The following is a 21780-nucleotide window of genomic DNA, read 5'->3' as shown; positions in this document are numbered from 1 at the left end:
GTTATGCAGTGGCATAATCGACCACAAAGCTGACCTCAAATTGGCCAACGTACTGCTTCACTCTGCGGCCTTTATGAGGTCCACAGAGTGATTATGTGGCCGCATAATGGGCTGCAGAAATGAGTTCTTCTGCGAAACATTTTCCTCTAAGTCTGTGGGGGTACCACGAAACCCCAAGTTTTTGGTTTAAATTTTTACGGGTCCTTACATAATTGTATCCGATTTGACAGTTTGAGGTAACGAGTAGTTTCACACAGTGTAATATGATTTGCGTACATCATCGGTTCAGGTTTTTGAGGGGTTTGGAAAGGAGTTTTAGAAGTGACTCTCATTTTGAGAAGCTCGAAGTTGAAAGAATTGGCCAAGGTTTGACTTTTGAGTATTTGACTTTGGATTGAAGTTTTGATGGTTCCAATAGGCTCGGGTGGTGATTTTGGACTTAGGCGTGTGTCCGGATTTGGATTTGGAGGTCCGTAGTGTAATTTGAAGCATTTTGGCAAAAATTGGAAAGTTGAAGTTTTGGAGGAGTGAGAGGTTTGACTGAGAGTTGAATTTGGTGATATCGAGGTTGGAATGTAGTTCTGAGAGTTGGAGCAGCTCTGTTATGTCATTTGGGACTTGCTTGCAAAATTTGGTGTCATTTGGAGTTGATTTGTATGGTTCGGACGCTTGGTTGCGATTCTAGAAGTTCTTGAAGTTCATGGTGATTTACATGTGTTTTGGCATCCGATTCGTGGTTCTGGAAGATATTTTGGTGTTTCGATCACGTGAGCGAGTTCATGTTATGTTTTTAGACTTGTGTGGGTGTTTGGTTTGGAGCCTCGGGGGCTGGGGTGAGTTTCATATTGTTTTTGGATTGTTTTTGTTTTACATTTTGAGTGTTGGTTCTGGTTTAATTGCATTTGCGATGTTTTGGTCGCAAATGCAACTATCGCATTTGCGAAGCAGCCTCGCATTTGCGAACCTGGGCTACTGGGTAGGAATTCGCTTTTGCTAAGAATTCCTCGCATTTGCGAAGGTTCCCTGTTCGCATTTGGTCATAAATGCGACCTTAGCAGAAAACCTCTTGTTTCACTTTTGCGAGGGTTTGTCTGCATTTGCGAACCCCCTATAGCAAATGCGACATCTGCAGTCTGCTAATAGCTGGGCATTCCTATTTTTAACTTCATTTTATCATATTTTGAACCCTAGGTCCGAGAGTGGGTGATTTTGAGAGAGGATTTTCATATCAAATAATTGGGTAAGTTCCTTTAATCAATTTTCAATTATATTTTGTGATTACACCTTAGATTTATCATCAAATTCATGGGAATCTAAAGGAAAATTTGGGGAAAATTTTTAAAATCTTTCAAAATTGTTAAATGATGATTTGATGGACGAATTGGTATCGAAACTTGATAATTTTGGTATGGTTGAACTCGTATCAGAAGGGGTGTTCAGGTTTTGTAAATTTTATCGGGTTCCGAGGTGGGGTCCCGGGGAGTTGACTTTTGTTGACTTTTTGCAAATTGTATAAGGATCATAGCTCTGTTAATTGAAATTGTTTTCTCTTGTAATGTTTGATGTATTTAAGTCGTATTTGGCTAGATTGAGTCGAGCGTCGGTGAATTGCTAAAGGAAAAAGCTAAATTGAGTATTGAGTTGGTTGAATTGAGGTAAGTGTCTTGTCTAAGTTTGTGTGAGGGAAACCGCCCCTTAAGAATTGAGTTAATTGTGCTATCTTGTTATGTGAAAGTCGTGTACACAAGGTGACGAGTGGGTACACGGTCTATGTGTGGTATTAACCGATTGTAATAACCCGGCCGGTCATTTTGAGAGTTATAGCCCTGTTTTCCCCATTTCTACTTATTTTTATGTTATTCAGCTATATTATGTTATATCGGGTTAGTTGGTTTTCGACCGGAGTGGTTTCAGAGTGAATTGAGACACTTTGTCTCTTAAGTAGAAACTTAAGTTAAAAAAGTCAACCGGATATTGACTTATGTGTAAACGATCTCGGATTTGAATTTTGATGGTTCTGTTAGCTCTGTTAGGTGATTTCGGACTTAGGAGTGCGCCCGAAATGTGATTTGGAGGTCTGAAGCGGAATTAGGCTTGAATTGGCAAAAGTTAGAAATTGGGCGATTTCAGTCGGCAGTGGAAAATTTGATATCGGAGTTGGAATGGAATTTCGGTAGTTGGAGTAGGTTTGTAGTGTCATTTGTGATGTATGTGCAAAATTTGAGGTCATTCGGACGTGGTTTGGTTGGTTTCGGCATCTGTTGCCGAATTTGGAAATTTAGAAGTTCTTAGGCTTGAATCCAAGGGTAATTTGATAATTTGATGATGTTTTGAGTGATTCGAAGGTTCGACTAAGTTGGTATGTTGATATATGACTTGTTGGTATTTTTGGTTGAGGTCCTGAGGGACTCGGGGTGATTCCGAGTGGTTAACGGATTTGTCAAAGTTGGAAAATACAGCTGAAGCTACTGCTATTTCCGCACCTGCGGAAGGAGGGGTCGCAGGTGCGAGGCCGCTGGTGCGCATGGGGAGTTCGCAGGTGCGGGAAATGCTGGGCTAGGCAGGATGCGCAGGTGCGAGAAGGGTATCGCATCTGCGAGCCCGCAGGTGCGAGACCTGGGGCGCAGATGCGGAAAGAAGGAAAAACGCTGACTTCGCAGATGCGGTGCACCATGTGCAGGTGCGCAAGCGCAGGTGCGACGGGTTTGCCACAGATGCGGAGTCTGGGTAGATAAGTGAGTTGCGTAGGTGCGGATCCTTGGACCGTAGGTGCGGTCGCGCGGGTGCGAATAAAAGGCCGCAGGTGCGAGAAGCCTGGGCAGATGGTACATTTAGCACACTTCGCGAATTTGGTTCATTTCCACCATTTTCAAGTCGGGTTTTGGAGCTTTTGGAGTGATTTTTGAAGGGTTATTCAAGGGCTATCAGTGAGGTAAGTTGCTTGAGCCCTAATGCTCGTATATATGGTGATTTTCCGTTGTTTAATCATGTAATTAGTATAAATGAGGGGTTAGGGCTTGAAATCGTTTGAGAGGAATTTAAGGATTTGAAGGACCAAACAATGTCGGATTTTGATGAATTTGGTATGGCTAGACTCATGAGTGAATGAGCTTTCTAGTTTTGTGCATTTTGTCAGATTTCGAGACGTGGGCCCGGGGGCCGGCTTTGAGCCAATTTCGGGATTCGGTCTAATTTTGTAGCTTTTCTTGTGGAATTCATTCCATTAGCGTATATTGATGGTATTGTACTGATTGTGAATAGATTTGGAGAATTTGGCGGCCGAGTACAGAGGCAAGAGCATTGTGGGGTAGAGATTTGACCGGTTTGAGGTAAGTAACGATTGTAAATCTAGTCCTGAGGGTATGAAACCCCGGATTTCGTATCATTCTACTATTTCATCATTCCAGACAGGCTCAGTTAGCTCGGCCAATTCATATGGGTGCATCATCTGGCTATGGTTCTCACAGTTCTCATTAGGGCCACTCATCACTTAGTGCCCTTCCAGCTCAGAGTTCGTCCCGTGCTCCACCTGTTCAGGGCTTTTCCATGCCAGGTTCTTCTACCAGTCATCCTGGTGCTAGGGGTTCCCTTCAATTTCTGCCACCAGCACCATGGAGTTATTTTTAGTGTGGGGAGCTAGGGCATATGTGGAGGCATTGTCCTCATCGTCATGGATGTCTATCTCATCAGAGGAGTCAGCCTCCGACTTCAGCACCAGTTACCTCACCACCTGCCCAGTCAGCTCGGGGTGGAGGTCAGTCAACTAGGGCCGCCCTAGAGGGGGAGGCAGATCAGCGGGTGGCCAGGCCCATTTCTATGCCCTCCCTGCCAGACCAAATGCTATTGCTTCAGATGCTGTGATTACAGGTATTGTCTCAGTTTGTCACCGAGATGCCTCAGTATTATTTGACTCTGGTTCCATGTATTCATATGTTTTCTCGTATTTCGCCCATTTTCTGGATATGCCCCATGAGTCTTTAGATTCATCTGTACATGTATCTACTCCTGTGGGCGATACTATTATTGTGGACCGCATATATCGGTCATGTGTGGTGACTATTGGGGGTCTGGAAACCCAAGTGGACCTTTTGCTGCTCAGTATGGTCGACTTTGATGTGATATTGGGTATGGATTGGTTATCTCCATGTCATGTTGTTCTAGATTGTCACGCTAAGACGGTGACATTGGCTATCTCGGGAATTCCAAGGGTTGAGTGGAGCGGTTCTGTAGATTATGTACCAAGTAGGGTCGTTTCATATTTGAAGGCTCAGCGTATGGTTGAGAAGGTTTGCCTATCTTATTTGGCTTTTGTGAGGGATGTTAGTGCAGAGACTCCTGTCATTGATTCTGTTCCGGTGGTACGTGATTTTTCGGATGTATTTCCTGCAGACCTACCAGGCATGCTTCTGACAGGGATATTGACTTTGGTATTGATTTTGTGCCGGGCACTCAGCCCATTTCTATTCCACCGTATCGTATGGCACCGGCGGAGTTGAAGGAATTGAAAGAACAACTTCAGGAACTCCTTGATAAGGGGTTTATTCGGCCTAGTGTGTCACCTTGGGGTGCACCGATTCTATTTGTGAAGAAGAAGGATGGTTTCATGAGAATGTGTATTGATTACAGGTAGTTGAACAAGGTCACAGCCAAGAACAAGTATCATTTCCCTCGTATTGATGATTTATTTGACCAGATTCAGGGAGCAAGGGTGTTCTCCAAGATTGATTTGAGGTCTTGTTATTACCAGCTGAAGATTCGGGATTTAGATATTCTTAAGACAGCTTTTAGGACCCGATATGGCCATTATGAGTTCTTGGTGATGTCTTTTGGGCTGACCAATGCCCCATCAACATTCATGCATTTGATGAACAGTGTATTCCAATCCTATTTGAACTCATTCGTTATTGTATTCATTGATGACATCCTGGTGTACTCTCGTAGCCAGGAGGAGCATGCTCAGCATTTGAAGATTGTATTACAGAGATTGAGGGAGGAGAAGCTTTATGCAAAGTTCTCCAAATGTGAGTTTTGGCTCAGTTCAGTAGCATTCTTACGGCACGTGGTGTCCATTGAGGGTATTCAGGTGGACCCGAAGAAGATAGAGGCGGTACAGAGTTGTCCCAGACCATCCTCAGCCACGGAGATTAGGAGCTTTCTTGGTTTGGCGGGTTACTACTGTTGCTTTGTGGAGGGATTTTCATCTATTGCATCGCCCTTGACCAAATTGACCCAAAAGGGTGCTCCATTCAGGTGGTCGGATGAGTGTGAGGAGAGCTTTCAGAAGCTCAATACTGCTTTGACCACAGCTCCAGTGTTAGTTTTGCCATCAACTTCAGGTTCTTACACTGTGTATTGTGATGCCTCGAGGATAGGCATTGGTTGTGTTTTGATGCAGAAGGGTAGGGTGATCGCCTATGCCTCGCGCCAGTTGAAGACTCATGAGAAGATCTATCCTATCCATGATCTTGAGTTAGCAGCCATTGTTCACCCCTTGAAGATTTGGCGTCATTATTTGTATGGGGTTTATTGTGAGATCTATACTGATCACCGGAGTCTGCAGCATTTGTTCAAGCAGAATGATCTTAATTTGCGTCAGCGGAGAAGGTTGGAGCTTCTTAAGTACTATGATATCACTATCCTGTACCATCCGGGGAAGGCCAATGTGGTGGCCGATGCTTTGAGTCGTCGGGCAGAGAGTTTGGGGAGTTTAGCATATCTTCCTGTAGCAGAGAGACCTTTGGCATTGGATGTTCAAGCCTTAGTGGGCAAGCATGTCAGATTGAATATTTCGGAGCCTAGTCGGGTATTGGCTTGTGTGGTCTCCAAGTCTTCTCATTATGACTGTATCAGGGAGTATCAGTATGATGACCCCCACCTGCTCTTTCTTCAGGAGAGGGTTCAGAGAGGTGATGCTAAGGATGTAACTATTGGAGATGAGAGTGTTGAGAATGCAGGGCCGGATATGTGTGCCTAATGTAGATGGGCTTCAAGAGTTGATTCTTGAGGAGGCCCACAGCTCGCTGTATTCCATCCATCCGGGTGCCGCGAAGATGTACCAAGATTTGAGGCAGCACTATTGGTGAAGGCGGATGAAGAAGGATATAATTGGGTTTGTGGCTCGGTGTCTCAACTATCATTAGGTGAAGTATGAGCATCAGAGACCGGGTGGCTTGCTTCAGAGATTAGAGATCCCAAAGTGGAAGTGGGAGTGGATCACCATGGACTTTGCAGTTGGGCTCCCATGGACTTCGAAGAAGTTCGATGCTATTTGGGTTATTGTGGATCGGCTGACCAAGTCTGCGCACTTCATTCTAGTTAGTACTACTTACTCTTCAGAACGATTGGCTGAGATTTACATCTGAGAGATCATTCGCATGCATGGTGTCCCAGTTTCCATCTTTTCAGATAGGGGTACTCAGTTCACATCGTAGTTTTGGAGGGTCGTGCAGCGATAGTTGGGTACTCAGGTTGAGTTGAGCACAACTTTTCACCCTCAGACGGACGGGTAGTCCGAGCGCACTATTCAGATATTGGAGGACATGTTGCGTGCTTGTGTCATTGACTTTGGGGGTTCATGGGACCAGTTTCTGCCACTCGCGGAGTTTGCATATAACAACAGTTATCAGTCGAGTATTCAGATGGCTCCGTACGAGGTTTTATATGGGAGGAGGTATACATCTCCGATTGGATGGTTTGAGCCGGGTGAGGCTAGGCTCTTAGGTACAGACTTGGTCTAGGACACATTAGATAAGGTGAAATTGATTCAGGAGGGACTTTGCACGGCGCAGTCTAGGCAGAAGAGCTACGCGGATAGGAAGGTCCGTGATGTGTCTTTTATGGTTGGGGAGAATGTCTTGCTGGAGGTATCACCCATGAAGGGTGTTATGAGGTTTGGGAAGAGGGGCAATTTGAGCCCCCGGTTCATTGGGCCATTTGAGGTGCTTCAGATGATGGGGGAGGTGGCTTATAAGCTTGCCTTCCCACCCAGCTTGTCGAGTGTGCATCCAGTGTTTCATGTTTCCATGCTCCGGAAGTATATTGGAGATCCGTCCCATGTTTTGAATTTCAACACGGTTCAGTTGGAGGGTGATATGACTTATGATGTGGAGCCAGTGGCTTTTTAGGATCGGTAGGTTCGAAGGTTGAGGTCAAAGGATATAGATTCAGTGAAGGTGCAATAGAGAGTTCATCTTGTGGAGGAGGCCACCTAGGAGACCGAGCAAAAGATGCGGAGCAGATATCCACGCCTATTTGAGACTCCAGGTATGTTTCTAGACCCGTTCGAGAACGACCGAATGTTTAAGAGGGGGAGGATGTAACGACCCGGCCGGTCGTTTCGAGCGTTATAGTCCCGTTTTCCCCATTTCCACTTCTTTTTGTGTTATTCAACTATATTATATTATATCAGGTTAGGTTGTTCGGGACCGGAGTGATTTCAAAGTGAATTGAGACACTTAGTCTCTTAAGTAGAAACTTAAGTTGGAAAAGTCAACCGGATGTTGACCTATGTATAAACAATCTCGGATTTGAATTCTGATGGTTCTGTTAGCTTCGTTAGGTGATTTTGGTCTAACGAGTGCGTCCGGAATATGATTTTGGAGGTCCGGAGCGGAATTAGGCTTGAATTGGCCAAAGTTGGAAATTGGGCTATTTCGGTCGGTAGTGAAAAATTTGATATCGAGGTCGGAATGGAATTCCGGAAATTGGTGTATGTTCGTAGTGTCATTTGTGACATGTGTGAAGAATTTGAGGTCATTCGGACGTGGTTTGCTTGGTTTCGGCATCGGTTGCCGAATTTGGAAATTTAGAAGTTCTTAGGCTTGAATCCGAGGGTAATGTGATAATTTAATGATGTTTTGAGTGATTCGAAGGTTTGACTAAGTTAGTATGTTGATATATGACTTGTTGGTATTTTTGATTGAGATCCCGAGGGCCTCGGGGTGATTCCGAGTGGTTAACGGATTTGTCAAAGTTGGAAAATACAGTTGAAGCTGCTGCTACTGCTATTTACGCACATGGGGAAGGAGGAGTCGCAGGTGCGAGGCCGCTGGTGCGCGTGGGGAGTTTGCAGGTGCGGGTAATGCTGGGCTAGGCAGGATGCGCAGGTGCGAGAAGGGTATCGCATTTGCGAGCCCGCAGGTGCGAGACCTGGGGCGCAAATGCGGAAAGAAGGAAGAAGGCTGGCTTCACAGATGCGGCACACCATGCGCAAGTGCACACCACCCGCCCAGTCAGCTCGGGGTGAGGTCAGTCAACTAGGGTCGCCCTAGAGGGGGAGGCAGATCAGGGGGTGGCCAGGCCCATTTCTATGCCCTCCCTGCCAGACCAGACGCTATTGCTTCAGATGCTGTGATTACAGGTATTGTCTCAGTTTGTCACCAAGATGCGTCAGTATTATTTGACCCTGGTTCCACGTATTCATATGTTTTCTCGTATTTCGCCCATTTTCTGGATATGCCCCGTGAGTCTTTAGATTCATCTGTACATGTATCTACTCCTGTGGGCGATACTATTATTGTGGACCGCGTATATCGGTCATGTGTGGTGACAATTGGAGGTCTGGAGACCCAAGTGGACCTTTTGCTGCTCAGTATGGTCGACTTTGATGTGATATTGGGTATGGATTGGTTATCTCCATGTCATGTTGTTCTAGATTGTCACGCTAAGACGGTGACGTTGGCTAGATTGTCACGCTAAGACGGTCATGCTAAGGGTTGATTGGAGCGGTTCTGTAGATTATGTACCAAGTAGGGTGGTTTCATATTTGAAGGCTCAACGTATGGTTGAGAAGGGTTGCCTATCTTATTTGGCTTTTGTGAGGGATGTTAGTGCAGAGACTCCTGTCATTGATTCTGTTCCGGTGGTACGTGATTTTTCGGATATATTTCCTGCAGACCTACCAGGCATGCTTCTGACAGGGATATTGACTTTGGTATTGATTTTGTGCCGGGCACTCAGCCCATTTCTATTCCACCGTATCGTATGGCACCGGCGGAGTTGAAGGAATTGAAAGAACAACTTCAGGAACTCCTTGATAAGGGGTTTATTCGGCCTAGTGTGTCACCTTGGGGTGCACCGATTCTATTTGTGAAGAAGAAGGATGGTTTCATGAGAATGTGTATTGATTACAGGTAGTTGAACAAGGTCACAGTCAAGAACAAGTATCATTTCCCTCGTATTGATGATTTATTTGACCAGATTCAGGGAGCAAGGGTGTTCTCCAAGATTGATTTGAGGTCTTGTTATTACCAACTGAAGATTCGGGATTTAGATATTCTTAAGACAGCTTTTAGGACCCAATATGGCCATTATGAGTTCTTGGTGATGTCTTTTGGGCTGACCAATGCCCCAGCAACGTTCATGCATTTGATGAACAGTGTATTCCTGTCCTATTTGAACTCATTCGTTGTTGTATTCATTGATGACATCCTGGTGTACTCTCGTAGCCAGGAGGAGCATGCTCAGCATTTGAAGATTGTATTACAGAGATTAGGGAGGAGAAGCTTTATGCAAAGTTCTCCAAATGTGAGTTTTGGCTCAGTTCAGTAGCATTCTTACGGCACGTGGTGTCCAGTGAGGGTATTCAGGTGGACCCGAAGAAGATAGAGGCGGTGCAGAGTTGTCCCAGACCATCCTCAGCCACAGAGATTAGGAGCTTTCTTGGTTTGGCGGGATACTACTGTTGCTTTGTGGAGGGATTTTCATCTATTGCATCGCCCTTGACCAAATTGACCCAAAAGGGTGCTCCATTCAGGTGGTCGGATGAGTGTGAGGAGAGCTTTCAGAAGCTCAATACTGCTTTGACCACAGCTCCAGTGTTAGTTTTGCCATCAACTTCAGGTTCTTACACCGTGTATTGTGATGCCTCGAGGATAGGCATTGGTTGTGTTTTGATGCAGAAAGGTAGGGTGATCGCCTATGCCTCGCGCCAGTTGAAGACCCATGAGAAGAACTATCCTATCCATGATCTTGAGTTAGCAGCCATTGTTCACCCCTTGAAGATTTGGCGTCATTATTTGTATGGGGTTTATTGTGAGATCTATACTGATCACCGGAGTCTGCAGCATTTGTTCAAGCAGAATGATCTTAATTTGTGTCAGCGGAGAAGGTTGGAGCTTCTTAAGTACTATGATATCACTATCCTGTACCATCCGGGGAAGGCCAATGTGGTGGCCGATGCTTTGAGTCGTCGGGCAGAGAGTTTGGGGAGTTTAGCATATCTTCCTGCAGCAGAGAGACCTTTGGCATTGGATGTTCAAGCCTTAGTGGGCAAGCATGTCAGATTGAATATTTCGGAGCCTAGTCGGGTATTGGCTTGTGTGGTCTCCAAGTCTTCTCATTATGACTGTATCAGGGAGCATCAGTATGATGACCCCCACCTGCTCTTTCTTCAGGACAGGGTTCAGAGAGGTGATGCTAAGTATGTAACTATTGGAGATGACGGAGTGTTGAGAATGCAGGGCCGGATATGTGTGCCTAATGTAGATGGGCTTCAAGAGTTGATTCTTGAGGAGGCCCACAACTCGCTGTATTCCATCCATCCGGGTGCCGCGAAGATGTACCAAGATTTGAGGCAGCACTATTGGTGAAGGCGGATGAAGAAGGATATAATTGGGTTTGTGGCTCGGTGTCTCAACTATCATTAGGTGAAGTATGAGCATCAGAGACCGGGTGGCTTGCTTCAGAGATTAGAGATCCCAAAGTGGAAGTGGGAGTGGATCACCATGGACTTTGCAGTTGGTCTCCCATGGACTTCGAAGAAGTTCGATGCTATTTGGGTTATTGTGGATCGGCTGACCAAGTCTGCGCACTTCATTATAGTTAGTACTACTTACTCTTCAGAACGATTGGCTGAGATTTACATCTGAGAGATCATTCGCATGCATGGTGTCCCAGTTTCCATCTTTTCAGATAGGGGTACTCAGTTCACATCGTAGTTTTGGAGGGTCGTGCAGCGATAGTTGGGTACTCAGGTTGAGTTGAGCACAACTTTTCACCCTCAGACGGACGGGCAGTCCGAGCGCACTATTCAGATATTGGAGGACATGTTGCGTGCTTGTGACATTGACTTTGGGGGTTCATGGGACCAGTTTCTGCCACTCGCGGAGTTTGCATATAACAACAGTTATCAGTCGAGTATTCAGATGGCTCCGTACGAGGTTTTATATGGGAGGAGGTGTAGATCTCCGGTTGGATGGTTTGAGCCGGGTGAGGCTAGGCTCTTAGGTACAGACTTGGTCCAGGACACATTAGATAAGGTGAAATTGATTCAGGAGGGACTTTGCACGGCGCAGTCTAGGCAGAAGAGCTACGCGGATAGGAAGGTCCGTGATGGGTCTTTTATGGTTGGGGAGAATGTCTTGCTGGAGGTATCACCCATGAAGGGTGTTATGAGGTTTGGGAAGAGGGGCAATTTGAGCCCCCGGTTCATTGGGCCATTTGAGGTGCTTCAGATGATGGGGGAGGTGGCTTATAAGCTTGCCTTCCCACCCAGCTTGTCGAGTGTGCATCCAGTGTTTCATGTTTCCATGCTCCGGAAGTATATTGGAGATCCGTCCCATGTTTTGGATTTCAGCCCGGTTCAGTTGGAGGGTGATATGACTTATGATGTGGAGCCAGTGGCTTTTTAGGATCGGTAGGTTCGAAGGTTGAGGTCAAAGGATATAGATTCAGTGAAGGTGCAATGGAGAGTTCATCTTGTGGAGGAGGCCACCTGGGAGACCGAGCAAAAGATGCGGAGCAGATATCCACGCCTATTTGAGACTCCAGGTATGTTTCTAGACCCGTTCGAGGACGACCGAATGTTTAAGAGGGGGAGGATGTAACGACCCGGCCGGTCGTTTCGAGCGTTATAGTCCCGTTTTCCCCATTTCCACTTCTTTTTGTGTTATTCAACTATATTATATTATATCAGGTTAGTTGGTTCGGGACCGGAGTGATTTCAAAGTGAATTGAGACACTTAGTCTCTTAAGTAGAAACTTAAGTTGGAAAAGTCAACCGGATGTTGACCTATGTATAAACAATCTCGGATTTGAATTCTGATGGTTCTGTTAGCTTCGTTAGGTGATTTTGGTCTAACGAGTGCGTCCGGAATATGATTTTGGAGGTCCGGAGCGGAATTAGGCTTGAATTGGCCAAAGTTTGAAATTGGGCTATTTCGGTCGGTAGTGGAAAATTTGATATCGAGGTCGGAATGGAATTCCGGAAGTTGGTGTACGTTCGTAATGTCATTTGTGACATGTGTGAAGAATTTGAGGTCATTCGGACGTGGTTTGCTTGGTTTCAGCATCGGTTGCCGAATTTGGAAATTTAGAAGTTCTTAGGCTTGAATCCGAGGGTAATGTGATAATTTAATGATGTTTTGAGTGATTCGAAGGTTTGACTAAGTTAGTATGTTGATATATGACTTGTTGGTATTTTTGGTTGAGATCCCGAGGGCCTCGGGGTGATTCCGAGTGGTTAATGGATTTGTCAAAGTTGGAAAATGCAGTTGAAGCTGCTGCTACTGCTATTTATGCACATGGGGAAGGAGGAGTCGCAGGTGCGAGGCCGCTGGTGCGCGTGGAGAGTTTGCAGGTGCGGGTAATGCTGGGCTAGGCAGGATGCGCAGGTGCGAGAAGGGTATCGCATTTGCGAGCCCGCAGGTGCGAGACCTGGGGCGCAAATGCGGAAAGAAGGAAGAAGGCTGGCTTCACAGATGCGGCACACCATGCGCAGGTGCACACCACCCGCCCAGTCAGCTCGGGGTGAGGTCAGTCAACTAGGGTCGCCCTAGAGGGGGAGGCAGATCAGGGGGTGGCCAGGCCCATTTCTATGCCCTCCCTGCCAGACCAGACGCTATTGCTTCAGATGCTGTGATTACAGGTATTGTCTCAGTTTGTCACCAAGATGCGTCAGTATTATTTGACCCTGGTTCCACGTATTCATATGTTTTCTCGTATTTCGCCCATTTTCTGGATATGCCCCGTGAGTCTTTAGATTCATCTGTACATGTATCTACTCCTGTGGGCGATACTATTATTGTGGACCGCGTATATTGGTCATGTGTGGTGACAATTGGAGGTCTGGAGACCCAAGTGGACCTTTTGCTGCTCAGTATGGTCGACTTTGATGTGATATTGGGTATGGATTGGTTATCTCCATGTCATGTTGTTCTAGATTGTTACGCTAAGACGGTGACGTTGGCTAGATTGTCACGCTAAGACGGTCACGCTAAGGGTTGATTGGAGCGGTTCTGTAGATTATGTACCAAGTAGGGTGGTTTCATATTTGAAGGCTCAACGTATGGTTGAGAAGGGTTGCCTATCTTATTTGGCTTTTGTGAGGGATGTTAGTGCAGAGACTCCTGTCATTGATTCTGTTCCGGTGGTACGTGATTTTTCGGATGTATTTCCTGCAGACCTACCAGGCATGCTTCTGACAGGGATATTGACTTTGGTATTGATTTTGTGCCGGGCACTCAGGCCATTTCTATTCCACCGTATCGTATGGCACCGGCGGAGTTGAAGGAATTGAAAGAACAACTTCAGGAACTCCTTGATAAGGGGTTTATTCGGCCTAGTGTGTCACCTTGGGGTGCACCGATTCTATTTGTGAAGAAGATGGATGGTTTCATGAGAATGTGTATTGATTACAGGTAGTTGAACAAGGTCACAGTCAAGAACAAGTATCATTTCCCTCGTATTGATGATTTATTTGACCAGATTCAGGGAGCAAGGGTGTTCTCCAAGATTGATTTGAGGTCTTGTTATTACCAACTGAAGATTCGGGATTTAGATATTCTTAAGACAGCTTTTAGGACCCGATATGGCCATTATGAGTTCTTGGTGATGTCTTTTGGGCTGACCAATGCCCCAGCAACGTTCATGCATTTGATGAACAGTGTATTCCAGTCCTATTTGAACTCATTCGTTGTTGTATTCATTGATGACATCCTGGTGTACTCTCGTAGCCAGGAGGAGCATGCTCAGCATTTGAAGATTGTATTACAGAGATTGAGGGAGGAGAAGCTTTATGCAAAGTTCTCCAAATGTGAGTTTTGGCTCAGTTCAGTAGCATTCTTACGGCACGTGGTGTCCAGTGAGGGTATTCAGGTGGACCCGAAGAAGATAGAGGCGGTGCAGAGTTGTCCCAGACCATCCTCAGCCACGGAGATTAGGAGCTTTCTTGGTTTGGCGGGTTACTACTGTTGCTTTGTGGAGGGATTTTCATCTATTGCATCGCCCTTGACCAAATTGACCCAAAAGGGTGCTCCATTCAGGTGGTCGGATGAGTGTGAGGAGAGCTTTCAGAAGCTCAATACTGCTTTGACCACAGCTCCAGTGTTAGTTTTGCCATCAACTTCAGGTTCTTACACCATGTATTGTGATGCCTCGAGGATAGGCATTGGTTGTGTTTTGATGCAGAAGGGTAGGGTGATCGCCTATGCCTCGCGCCAGTTGAAGACCCATGAGAAGAACTATCCTATCCATGATCTTGAGTTAGCAGCCATTGTTCACCCCTTGAAGATTTGGCGTCATTATTTGTATGGGGTTTATTGTGAGATCTATACTGATCACCGGAGTCTGCAGCATTTGTTCAAGCAGAATGATCTTAATTTGCGTCAGCGGAGAAGGTTGGAGCTTCTTAAGTACTATGATATCACTATCCTGTACCATCCGGGGAAGGCCAATGTGGTGGCCGATGCTTTGAGTCGTCGGGCAGAGAGTTTGGGGAGTTTAGCATATCTTCCTGCAGCAGAGAGACCTTTGGCATTGGATGTTCAAGCCTTAGTAGGCAAGCATGTCAGATTGAATATTTCGGAGCCTAGTCGGGTATTGGCTTGTGTGGTCTCCAAGTCTTCTCATTATGACTGTATCAGGGAGTATCAGTATGATGACCCCCACCTGCTCTTTCTTCAGGAGAGGGTTCAGAGAGGTGATGCTAAGGATGTAACTATTGGAGATGAAGGAGTGTTGAGAATGCAGGGCCGGATATGTGTGCCTAATGTAGATAGGCTTCAAGAGTTGATTCTTGAGGAGGCCCACAGCTCGCTGTATTCCATCCATCCGGGTGCCGCAAAGATGTACCAAGATTTGAGGCAGCACTATTGGTGAAGGCGGATGAAGAAGGATATAATTGGGTTTGTGGCTCGGTGTCTCAACTATCATTAGGTGAAGTATGAGCATCAGAGACCGGGTGGCTTGCTTCAGAGATTAGAGATCCCAAAGTGGAAGTGGGAGTGGATCACCATGGACTTTGCAGTTGGGCTCCCATGGACTTCGAAGAAGTTCGATGCTATTTGGGTTATTGTGGATCGGCTGACCAAGTCCGCGCACTTCATTCTAGTTAGTACTACTTACTCTTCAGAACGATTGGCTGAGATTTACATCTGAGAGATCATTCGCATGCATGGTGTCCCAGTTTCCATCTTTTCAGATAGGGGTACTCAGTTCACATCGTAGTTTTGGAGGGTCGTGCAGCGATAGTTGGGTACTCAGGTTGAGTTGAGCACAACTTTTCACCCTCAGACGGACGGGCAGTCCGAGCGCACTATTCAGATATTGGAGGACATGTTGCGTGCTTGTGTCATTGACTTTGGGGGTTCATGGGACCAGTTTCTGCCACTCGCGGAGTTTGCATATAACAACAGTTATCAGTCGAGTATTCAGATGGCTCCGTACGAGGTTTTATATGGGAGGAGGTGTAGATCTCCGGTTGGATGGTTTGAGCCGGGTGAGGCTAGGCTCTTAGGTACAGACTTGGTCCAGGACACATTAGATAAGGTGAAATTGATTCAGGAGGGACTTTGCACGGCGCAGTCTAGGCAGAAGAGCTACGCGGATAGGAAGGTCCGTGATGTGTCTTTTATGGTTGGGGAGAATGTCTTGCTGGAGGTATCACCCATGAAGGGTGTTATGAGGTTTGGGAAGAGGGGCAATTTGAGCCCCCGGTTCATTGGGCCATTTGAGGTGCTTCAGATGATGGGGGAGGTGGCTTATAAGCTTGCCTTCCCACCCAGCTTGTCGAGTGTGCATCCAGTGTTTCATGTTTCCATGCTCCGGAAGTATATTGGAGATCCGTCCCATGTTTTGGATTTCAGCACGGTTCAGTTGGAGGGTGATATGACTTATGATGTAGAGCCAGTGGCTTTTTAGGATCGGTAGGTTCGAAGGTTGAGGTCAAAGGATATAGATTCAGTGAAGGTGCAATGGAGAGTTCATCTTGTGGAGGAGGCCACCTGGGAGACCGAGCAAAAGATGCGGAGCAGATATCCACGCGTATTTGAGACTCCAGGTATGTTTCTAGACCCGTTCGAGGACGACTGAATGTTTAAGAGGGGGAGGATGTAACGACCCGGCCGGTCGTTTCGAGCGTTATAGTCCCGTTTTCCCATTTTCCACTTCTTTTTGTGTTATTCAACTATATTATATTATATCAGGTTAGTTGGTTCGGGACCGGAGTGATTTCAAAGTGAATTGAGACACTTAGTCTCTTAAGTAGAAACTTAAGTTGAAAAAGTCAACCGGATGTTGACCTATGTATAAACACTCTCGGATTTGAATTCTGATGGTTCTGTTAGCTTCGTTAGGTGATTTTGGTCTAACGAGTGCGTCCGGAATATGATTTTGGAGGTCCGGAGCGGAATTAGGCTTGAATTGGCCAAAGTTGGAAATTGGGCTATTTCGGTCGGTAGTGGAAAATTTGATATCGAGGTCGGAATGGAATTCCGGAAGTTGGTGTACGTTCGTAATGTCATTTGTGACATGTGTGAAGAATTTGAGGTCATTCGGACGTGGTTTGCTTGGTTTCGGCATCGGTTGCCGAATTTGGAAATTTAGAAGTTCTTAGGCTTGAATCCGAGGGTAATGTGATAATTTAATGATGTTTTGAGTGATTCGAAGGTTTGACTAAGTTAGTATGTTGATATATGACTTGTTGGTATTTTTGATTGAGATCCCGAGGGCCTCGGGGTGATTCCGAGTGGTTAACGGATTTGTCAAAGTTGGAAAATGCAGTTGAAGCTGCTGCTACTGCTATTTACGCACATGGGGAAGGAGGAGTCGCAGGTGCGAGGCCGCTGGTACGCGTGGGGAGTTTGCAGGTGCGGGTAATGCTGGGCTAGGCAGGATGCGCAGGTGCGAGAAGGGTATCGCATTTGCGAGCCCGCAGGTGCGAGACCTGGGGCGCAAATGCGGAAAGAAGGAAGAAGGCTGGCTTCACAGATGCGGCACACCATGCGCAGGTGCGCAAGTGCAGGTGCGACGAGTTTGGGCAGATAAGTGAGTTGCACAGGTGCGGCTCCTTGGACCGCAGGTGCGGTCACACGGGTGCGAGTAAAAGGCCACAGGTGCGAGAAGCTGGGCAGATGGTACATATTGCACACTTCGCGAATCTGGTTCATTTCCACCATTTTCAAGTCGGTTTTTGAAGCTTTTGGAGTGATATTTGAAGGGCGATTCATAGGCTATTAGTGAGGTAAGTTGCTTGAGCCCTAATACTCGTATATATGGTGATTTCCCGTTGCTTAATCATGTAATTAGTGAAAATGAGGGGTTAGGGCTTGAAATCGTTTGAGAGTAATTTAAGGATTTGAAGGACCAAACGATGTCGGATTTTGATGAATTTGGTATGGCTAGACTCGTGAGTGAATGAGCTTTCTAGTTTTGTGAATTTGGTCAGATTTCGAGATGTGGGGCCGGGGGCCGGGTTTGAGCCAATTTCGGGTTTCGGTCTAATTTTGTAGCTTTTCTTGTGGAATTCATTCCATTAGCGTATATTGATGGTATTGTACTGATTATGAATAGATTTGGAGCATTTGGAGGCCGACTCCAGAGGCAAGAGCATTCCGCGGTAGAGATTTGACCGGTTTGAGGTATGTAACGATTGTAAATCTAGTCCTGAGGTATTTCGTATCATTCTACTATTTTGAAGTGATGCTCATGCTAGGTGACGGGCGTGTGGGCGTGCACTGTTGGGGATTGTGACTTGGTCTGTCCCGTAGCAACTGTAAAGTTGCATATTTTGTGGAAATTATATGATACTTATGTGTTTTTAGAAAGAGTTTCTGGTAATTGGGTTGAATGCCATGTTTGGGCATTCTGCCAGTGGTGTTTGGACCCTTAGGGGTTTTATTTTATTTTTATTATCCTCTCACTATTTTCGATTGAAATCTATACTCAGTCATGGTTATACCTGTTTACTGCATAACTCAGTTTTATTATTCGATTTTGATGCATATAAATGTTGTTTTGGGTTGAGCACCCTGTTTTTACTGAAATGCCCGAGTGGCTTGAGATGTTTATGACTGAGTGAGGCTGCTGGCCTGATTTGTGAGGATATTTATGGGATTGGGCTGCACGTCGCAGCATATTGCATATTTATGGGATCGGGCTGCACGCCGTAGCATGTTTGATATAGGCCGAGGGCCTAAGTGATTATGCCATGATTTGGCTTGATATAGCGCTTGGGCTGAAGGAACCCCTCCGAAGTCTGTACACACCCCCAGTGAGCGCAGGTATGTCACGCCCCAAACTCAGGGAGCGCGACCGGCGCTCAACCGAGAGAACCCGGCCGAGCAAGCCTATTAGACTTACTTCTACCCAAACTCACCCATGAATAAAGAGGATATGTACTCCATTAATCAATCACTGAGAAGATTTTATTAACAACTTCCTTTTTCATTTCCATTAGTAGCTTCATTCATAACTTCGAAAACATTACGAGTTTATAGAATTAATGAAAAACATAATTTCCAAGTACCAACATTTCTAGTTCAATTCCCAACACCAACCATAACCCACAACCTGTCTACGGAGCCTCTAAATACAATAGAAGAGTAATATGGAAATGCAGGCAACAAGGCCCCGGCTATACCTCAAAACACTGTACATGAGAATAAAAAGATGCATGACCCCGAAATGAGGTGGGGCTCACCAAATCAGCTAAAAAGAGTGTACTGCTATCACTGATCAATGCCGCATACTGAAGAACCACATTCATCTATTAAAGATGCAGCGCCCCGGGCAAAAGGGACGTTAGTACTATCGAATAGCACTAGTATGTATAGCTAAAAATCCTCTTTCAAAATAGAATGCCCTTATAAGAAAAGGCAACACATAGAAACAACAAGTCACAATCAACAATATCCAAACATTCAGTTAAAACATAAAACTTTCCAAAATACAAACTTCATATATAACTTTGGTTGGGAGATCATTAGCACTGATATACCACCGTCTTTGTTAGCACGGAGTCCGATCACGCCCGATCGGCTAGGCCATCTCCCCACGAACAATGTGGTTTGACATGTGATGCGAAAGAAAGTTGTTACCAAGAGTAGTACCACCATATGCGCAATATGGCATCTGATCTCCACCCGATCAACTAGGCTGCCTTCCCACATATGTCATGCGGGTTGACTATTCCAATCCACAAAGGTTCCAGTTTCATCCCAATTAAGGGTAATAATATCACAATCCACCCCTACAGCGGCACGTGTAGTTTCAGGTGTGGGCCTTATGACCCACCCATCCTCGGTATTGCTAATGATGCTCCCAAAAATAGTTTTGATTTGATTTGCAAACAGAAATATCATAAATACAATTGTACTCACCTCAACATCTTTCACATTGTATGAATTCTCATTAGTATTTCCAGTCATTCACAACGACAATATTTCCTTGGCTCATTAGGCCATTCACAAGATTCTTTATTCCTAGCACGATGGCCATATTTCATATTCTACACTTTCACCTCTTTCAATTTCAACGATCACCATCAAGTATCAACATATATGATATTTTAAAAATCATATACTTCAAATCCATTTGAATTGGAAACTTCAAACACAAATGGTTTCTTCCCAAAGAATGAAGCATAACAACCAACAATAGAAACACACATGAAAAATCATAAACAGTCAATACACCATTTACTCTTGCAATACTCTTCCCTAGAAATGACAATGTACAATTTCAACACATGAGTATATAGAACTCGAATCACGCTGGATATATTTATAAATCAAAGCATTAGTTAAAGCAGCCATTAATGGGCATAAATTTAGTACAAAAGCTTTTACACAATTCTATCTTTCATTGAAACACGACTCGAAGCCATAACCTTTTAATACGTAACCCTTAATTTGAAACTTACAGAAACATTATGGAATTCAATTCCAAAAGAGAAAGTTTAGCCAACATACCTCAATTGCGCTTCTTTAGACTCTACAATTTTTCGGAACCCTTAGCAACCTCAATCTATTTTAGCAATATACAAATTGAACCCAAAATTAGGAAAACGTTCATAGTTATAGTTCACTTTTTATTTTTCCCACACCCCTTATCACATGCATGCAAGATAAACCACCCTCATACCCATAAAGTATCACACTAATACCCCATTATATCTATGTTTGAAATTAAGAGCTGGGATGATGAAGCCTTACCTTTAAGGGTGAATAATTTTAGTGCTTTACTTGAATATTTCCAAGGCTTTGAGCGATGATTGAAGATCAATTTGAGGAAAATGTAGACCCTCCCTCTTGAACCCTCTCTCTCTCACTCTAGAAACATCTAAAAATGAGCTCAAACTAGACCTAAGGGGTATTTTAACGGAATGGGGGTTGGGTTTTAAATTAAGAAAATGGGTGCCCCGACACAGGTCTGCGGTCGCATATGCGAACGCATAATGGTTATGCGGTCCGCAAAGTGACCGCAGAAATAGCCCTCAGGGGCCTAAACTTACGGCCCAGGTATGCAACCAGTATGCGGTCTGCATACTCATTCTGCGGTCGCATAATGCACCACAGAACTCCCTCCGCAAAAACTCAAGAGGGATTATGCAATCGATATGCGGTCGCATAATCGACTTCAAAACTGACCTCAAGTTGGCCAAACTTACTGCTTCACTCTGCGGCCATTATGCAGTCCACAGAGTGATTATGCGGTCGCATAATGGGCCACATAAACGCACTATTCCGCCAAAAACTTTTCTTTATTTTTCGGTGCATTGTTCAACCCAAAAAGTCTGAAACTCTTATACCATCCTCAAACATGTAAGCCTACTCCGGCACCACGAAACTTTGTATTCACTTGCGAATATTACAGGGCTGTACACTGAAATACTTCAAAATTTTTCGGGGTGTTACATTCTCCCCCGCTTAGGATCATTCATCCTCGAATGAGGGTCAAAATCCGTCATTAGCATTCAATGTGGTTCAACTGTTGGTTCACACACACCAGTAGTTTCAAAATTTGGCTAACTCCCTAAATTTCAGAAAAGAATTCGCCAGAGTCTCCCTTGTAACTGGGCCTATCCACCTGCCAGAGTAACACCAAAATAATTCCTAAAAACACATCCATAACATGAAAAAACATCACCATGTATAACAACGTCACTAATCTCATCATTACAGGCATTAATGAAAAACATAATTTCCAAGTACCAACATTTCTAGTTCAATTCCCAACATCAACCATTACGAGTTGGGAAAACATTACGAGTTTATAGAATTAATGAAAAACATAATTTCCAAGTACCAACATTTCTAGTTCAATTCCCAACATCAACCATAACCCACAACCTGTCTACGGAGCCTCTAAATACAATAGAAGAGTAATATGGAAATGCAGGCAACAAGGCCCCGGCTATACCTCAAAACACTGTACATGAGAATAAAAAGATGCATGACTCCGAAATGAGGTGGGGCTCACCAAATCAGCTAAAAAGAGTGTACTGCTATCACTGATCAATGCTGCCTACTGAAGAACCACCTTCATCAATCCCTTTAGTACATT

Source organism: Nicotiana tomentosiformis, chromosome 1 (genome assembly GCF_000390325.3).
Source record: "Nicotiana tomentosiformis chromosome 1, ASM39032v3, whole genome shotgun sequence".
Lineage (NCBI taxonomy): Eukaryota > Viridiplantae > Streptophyta > Magnoliopsida > Solanales > Solanaceae > Nicotiana > Nicotiana tomentosiformis.
This window is presented reverse-complemented; position numbering follows the sequence as displayed.